Raw genomic sequence first — 5,947 nt, 5'->3', positions numbered from 1 at the left:
TTTCTGACAGTTTGTGCAGACATCATTTGATGATGCAAAGCGATATTCGCAGCAGATGTCAGGGAGGGCCGTTTTCAGACAACCTTGGAGGTGCAGAGGGTGCAGGTGGAACTCCAAGGCTGCGATGGTGAGGATCCTGCCAAATTTCTCCAAAACGCTTCAAATGAACATTTAATTGAAAGGCAATCATCTGGTGGTCATCCCAGCCGACAGAATGCCATCTGCAAGCTCTCTTATCGGGCAAGACGTCACCCTAAAAGTCTATCACGGACCAGACCGCGCCCAATCGTGGCACGTTCGGGATTTGGAAAACATAATCTGTCCGAGCCTTCTCTTTCACTTCTATCGATCTGCCCTCAACGTCTTTTGAGTATTCACTTATTAACTGGGTGCCGCTTCCAATGTCTTGCACCGACCGCTTTTCAAATAAATCCTGATGTTGACTTTTCAGACACTTGGCGTTCCCGCATGATGAGGCGTTTTGTTAAATGGCGCGAGGTGAAATTCATCTTTTAGGAAGTATTGCCAAGTGTTCAAAACGTAACGGCACACAATTATTTGGAGTTGCGTAAATGCTGCGGGCAGCCTATACAAATCTCTCACTCTCGTTATTTATTGATCGATTTGATCTAATCTGAGGTGAGTTGATGTCATTTTTCAGTTACCGGACCAAAACGCAACGTCCGGCATTGTAATGAAAAACGTTTGCTGAAGAGAATTGACAATAAAATGTGACAAGATGCTCGGGATTGACTCGACTGATAACATAGCAGCTTTTTTTTTTCTTTTCTCTCCTCCCCTCAGCGGATGACGGGCACTTCTGGAAATATGCCGTGACAAATTCCTCTAATGATGTGACAGCGCGGCTGCACTTGCGTAATGAAGATCATTTCATGACTTAGCTGGCGTGCACCTCTCCAAAAGTCTTTAGACTGAGATCATTTAGGTTTAAAACAATACGAGAAGTCCTCATCATAGCTTTTATTTCCAGGTATGTCTGCATTGGGAAAAACAATTTCAACGAGAGCATTATATTTATTGTGCAAAAGCAATGAAACAAATGTATTTATAGACGGAAATAAATAAATCCGACTTGCGTTTCAAATTCTTTGCTTGCGATAATTGATTATTTTTCCGACATGCAGCACAAATAGATTATTTCCCGTGCAATTAGTGGAATTTGCCCTCGTTCAAGCTTTTAAATGATTTTTTTTTGTCAACGCAAGCCCCTTTTTTTCAGGCTTTAGCGCTTCCTTCACAGTTCTGTAGTCGGAAGTCTAGAGAAGATCTCTCCGCTACTTGAGAGTTGAGGTCAAGGATGCTTGCACTTGAGGGTTAATTCCTTTTTTTTTTTGGACCGAGACACTGGCTGTGGTTTTGTGCACCTTCTTAACGTTCATGCGTAACACGTTTGGCAGTTACTGTACAACGCTCCGCTTGGCAAAGGTTACGACTCTCACTTGCTCCTTTTGTGAGGTTTCGCAAGGCAACAACAATTCCAAATTGAAATGTCGTGCTCTTAATGTTTCCGGGAACAAGTTCTGGCAAATTGTTGTGCAGTGGCTTCGATTGAATTCCCATCTTCTCTCAACTTTACAGTTGTCTGTTTTTCTTCCCATAATCGGCTGTGTTGTTTTAACGGCCGTTACAACTTGATTGTAAATTTAGTCTTTGCCTGCATAACTCAAATCTAAAACTTCCGACTCCTTTTTTTTTTTTAGTCTACTGCAAACTAAGTAATTGGCCTGACTGTTGCAATACTTTGTGTTCACGTGTTCTGTTCTGCAATCAGTAATTGACGCGAAGGTTACTGTGCCCGTAATTTCTTCGATTGAACTATTCGAAAGTCACATCAAATCACCGTTTGCGAAAGTACCGGAAGGCTCAATTTGGCTTTTAGTGAACCGTTGTCATAATTGTCTTTTTCGACCGTCTTTGTCTCATTTCTCTCAAAATGTTTCAAATGGATCGTTGAGGCTGCTGCCAATGTCTTTTCTGCCGCTCCTTTTTCTCAAATGTCGCATTTGTGCCTTCCGTGAGCCTCCTGCGAAAAAAGGATTTTCCCTCATCATCCTCTGTGCTTTCCTTTGCAGTTCACTTCCGGTTCTTCTACCTTGTTCTATTTCGCCAATGCTCTTCAACCTTCCTGCTTGGAATTCAAACAAAAAGCATTGACTTTTCAGATTTCAATTCAATGAAACGAATCATCTCGGATGGGAATAATGCCAATTTTGTCAGATGAGGTTGAACATGAATTCATGCACACACTGGGAGCGATGCGAATCGGGTGTGCGGCGTTTTGCAAAGTGAACAGCTTGAGAGGTCCGATTCGCCAGCACGGCGAAGCACCAAGCTCGTGGCTGTAACGAAGACTACGGATGTGCGGCGCAGGGGAGGAGCGCGACGCCAACGGCATCGTAAGCAGCCCGCAATTTGCTGTCTGGATGATGATTCCTTTCTTCGTATTTGGTGAGGACGGCGCACGTGAGGAGGCCCGTATGCACTTCTGCTGCAGGGGCTGGTAAACATGCGCGATGCATACATCAGCGGTGGAAGAACGGCCGACTTACTGCCCCTTAAGGAAGTGAGCTTCGCTCTCGGTTTGTGTATCAAGTACATCTTAAAAATAAATAAATATTAGCTGAGATGTTGTTGAACTGCAAAGGTCAAATATGATGTATACTTTTGGGAATTGTAGATCATGTAAATGGAAATAATCCATCAAGGGATCACTCAAAATAACTCAACAAATTGCCCAAAGTTTCTTTGGGAGGAGAAGGAGTGGTACTTTTGCGTCTCACTTTGGCGGGTTGTCCACTTTCTGTTTTTTGTGTGTATATATCGGCTTCCATTTCGTCTTCTGTTAATGTGGTGGTGCTGAAAAAAACAAACAAGAAAAACGCGCAAACGGCCAACCCAAAGAAAAGTTGAATCGCATGCGCAAGGGTCAATAATTTGTTTCTTAACGTTGACGAACCCATTCATCATTTTTATGCTTCTGACACAGTATCCGTTATCCATCGCAGTGATGCGCAGATTGAAACGAAGAAGAATTACTTCACGTTTGAGTTCATGCGTCACGGTAATTGTGTAGTTAGAACACGTCACGACAAGATTGTCCGACTCGAGAGGAGCGGATGACGATAACAATTTTCCTCTACTCTTACGATTGGACTCTTACTCTGACCATTATTTTCTCAGAAGCCTTAAATAACGTTGGAGAAAAGACAGAATTCAAAGTAGAGAGAAAGGAAACGAGGATGATTTGCCATCTGGATCTTCCCTGATCTCAGCCTCAGGCAGGACAAGCTCATGTAAAGGAATGTCCTTACTAGAGTTCTTCTGATCTACAAGCCTTACTTGTGTGTGCGCGCGTATGTATTTTATTTTTTAAAAACAATATAAATGCTGATTTTTTTTTTTGGAACATTTTTATTACAAGTGGTTTTATTAAAGCAATACAATGTTAATTTTTTAAAATGACTATTATATAGGATGTAAAATGGTATTGGAGACATTTGGTGTAGCCTGGCAGGCCAAATATAATGACACTAAGGGCCAAATTTGGCCCTCGGGCCGGAGTTTGACACCTATGATTTATAGCCTACTATTTGAGATCTTCAAAGGTCGCAATCCTAATAGATGACGCAAAACATCCACCAACGGCGTGAGCAAGCTGTTAAGCGTGAACACACAATTTAGTGTCCGCTCTTTGGAATCTAAGCGAACGCGGCCTTAAATATTTTTCGTTGTAATTCTGACACGCAAGTCCGCCGTTTCTTTATTACGTGATGCATGATGCAAGTGGCCTGACATTGTTTTGCTGAGACAAAAAGAGTAGCCATGAAGGCCTCCCATGGGCTTCAATTAACTATTTTGCCGTCTCTCCGTGGCCACCGAATATCTCTGGCTTCCGCTGCAACGGGTTACTCTCGATCTCTGGTGGCAGGGCTTACTTAAAAGCCAGCCCACACGCTGCACCAAACCATGAGCTATCTTTGAAAATAACCTTGGGAAAGTAGGGCTGGAGGTCGGAGGGATCTAGTCCACTTGATTTGTCTCTTCTATTCTAAGTCTCCGGGGAGCTTGCAGCTGCGCCGTTGGACCGTCTTAAATTATGGGCGGACCCAAAATGGACTTCTACGGCCCGCGACGTTGCAGTCGTCCAAGTTTCATGGTTTGAATGCGTGCACACCAACAGGGGCCAATGAAAGGTCGAGCTTCTGAGTCATGTTGAGGAAAGCAACTTTTTGGGCGGGGCCAAGTGGGAATGCGCTTACGTGGCTGGATTGGCGTTTGATTTTCCATTGAACATGTCAGATGAATTCGTTTGTGATTGTTTGGCCTCGTTTGGTCTGCTCTTGGCAGGGGGCGAGGTGAACCGTGTTTATTGACTTTCATTGCTGTGAGAAACCAGCTTTCCTTGCTTGGATGTAACAATACGGGAAATGTCAACGTGGCGAGTGTCTTGGAGCGCAAACTTATCATTCACTGCCATTGACGGTTATAAAAGTCAGAGTGCATTTTTGTTGTCACCTGTGCTGGTAGTGAATGAGTTCATCAATTGTAACCTTCTCCTAGCATGTCAAGAAACAACTGCGACCAGAACCGCTGTCAGCCTTCTAGCCGCCATGAAATATTCCCAAATCCCCCGAGTTTTGTTCAAAATCGCAAGGAGACGCTTTTTGTCCCCCCCCCGACTATGAGAGGTCCCCGTATGCTTTGAACCTTGGCTTCTCGCCTCCAATGATCCTGTGAGTGGTTGCCCAAGCATTTCTATTTCCACTTCTTGTGCGCTAGAAGTCCGCCTTTCCGCTGTGCTATTCGTTGCGCAAAGGCCATGCATTTAATGAAACAAAGAATATCATCTCCCTTGGCAACCGTGATTAATCTCACTTTGTGCTTTTAGCAGCGGAGTCGGGGAGCAGCCTGTTTGCCAGTCCGACTGCATTTGGGCGACCATTTATCCATTAGAGTGCCCTCAAGAACGTTCACATGAGGTAGTGCTGGAAAAATGCTCTCTTTTGCTCTCCTGCTCATTCAATCCCGTCGTCATTTTGTGGGTAAATATTGATTTTCTGCTCATATTGTAGATGTCAACACTTCTTCGCATGTGATCTTAATAATTATTAAACACAAATAAGGTTGTGCAGCAACAGTAAATCTCTCCATTTGTTTTTGGTCCCTCCGGCTGAATAATTGGACTGTACACGCAAATCGTGTTCGGCGCTTCCAGACATTGAGTCCGCTAAGAGGTTTTTCTCCGGAACTAACAATGACTACTGCCAAGCTTTGATTTTCTTTTAACTCTCAAGTCAATACGGCCATTAGTGTGTTTGTTTGCCAGAGTAAAAGTAGATTACAGTTCATCACCTCCGCATTAAAAAGACTCCACTTTATTAAACTGCGAGTGAAAGTCCTCCGAGGAAAGCCTTTTCTATAGCAAACCGTATGTACTTTTTTTTTTGTGTCTTTCCGAAGAACTTTTCTTCTTTTTCGTCTCCAGACTTCTGTTGTGTTGAATGAGTAAAATGCCTCATATTGACTCTGTCAGGAAATATCAATGAAGAAGAAAAAGAAAATCCGGACAAGAGCGACCACTCTGCGTCTGAGAGCAGACGCTGGTTATTGAACGTGGTACTCGTCTCACCAGAGATTTGAGACGTTAGTAAAAGCTGTTAACTGGCCATTTCATCAATGATGGACAAACACCGGGACTTCTCAGCAAGGACATGTTGTGATTTTTGCTTTGCTTATACGCAAGCAAACGATGTTTTGTGTCGTGCGTTGATCGATGGAACAAAGTGTGACCGAGACTCTCGAAACTTCTCGAGCAAAGATCAGCCTTGTTTGAGGTCTTTACGTGATCTTGAAGGCTGTCATTTGTTTTGTTGTCGTCCTGCCCTCACGTTGTGCTTCCAGAAGGAACAACGAAGCCTTTCATGAC

This window comes from Idiotropiscis lumnitzeri, chromosome 9 (assembly GCF_059441095.1).
Source record: "Idiotropiscis lumnitzeri isolate Australia: NSW breed Sydney's pygmy pipehorse chromosome 9, RoL_Ilum_1.0, whole genome shotgun sequence".
In the NCBI taxonomy this organism is placed as follows: domain Eukaryota; kingdom Metazoa; phylum Chordata; class Actinopteri; order Syngnathiformes; family Syngnathidae; genus Idiotropiscis; species Idiotropiscis lumnitzeri.
Note: the sequence above shows the minus strand (reverse complement) of the source record.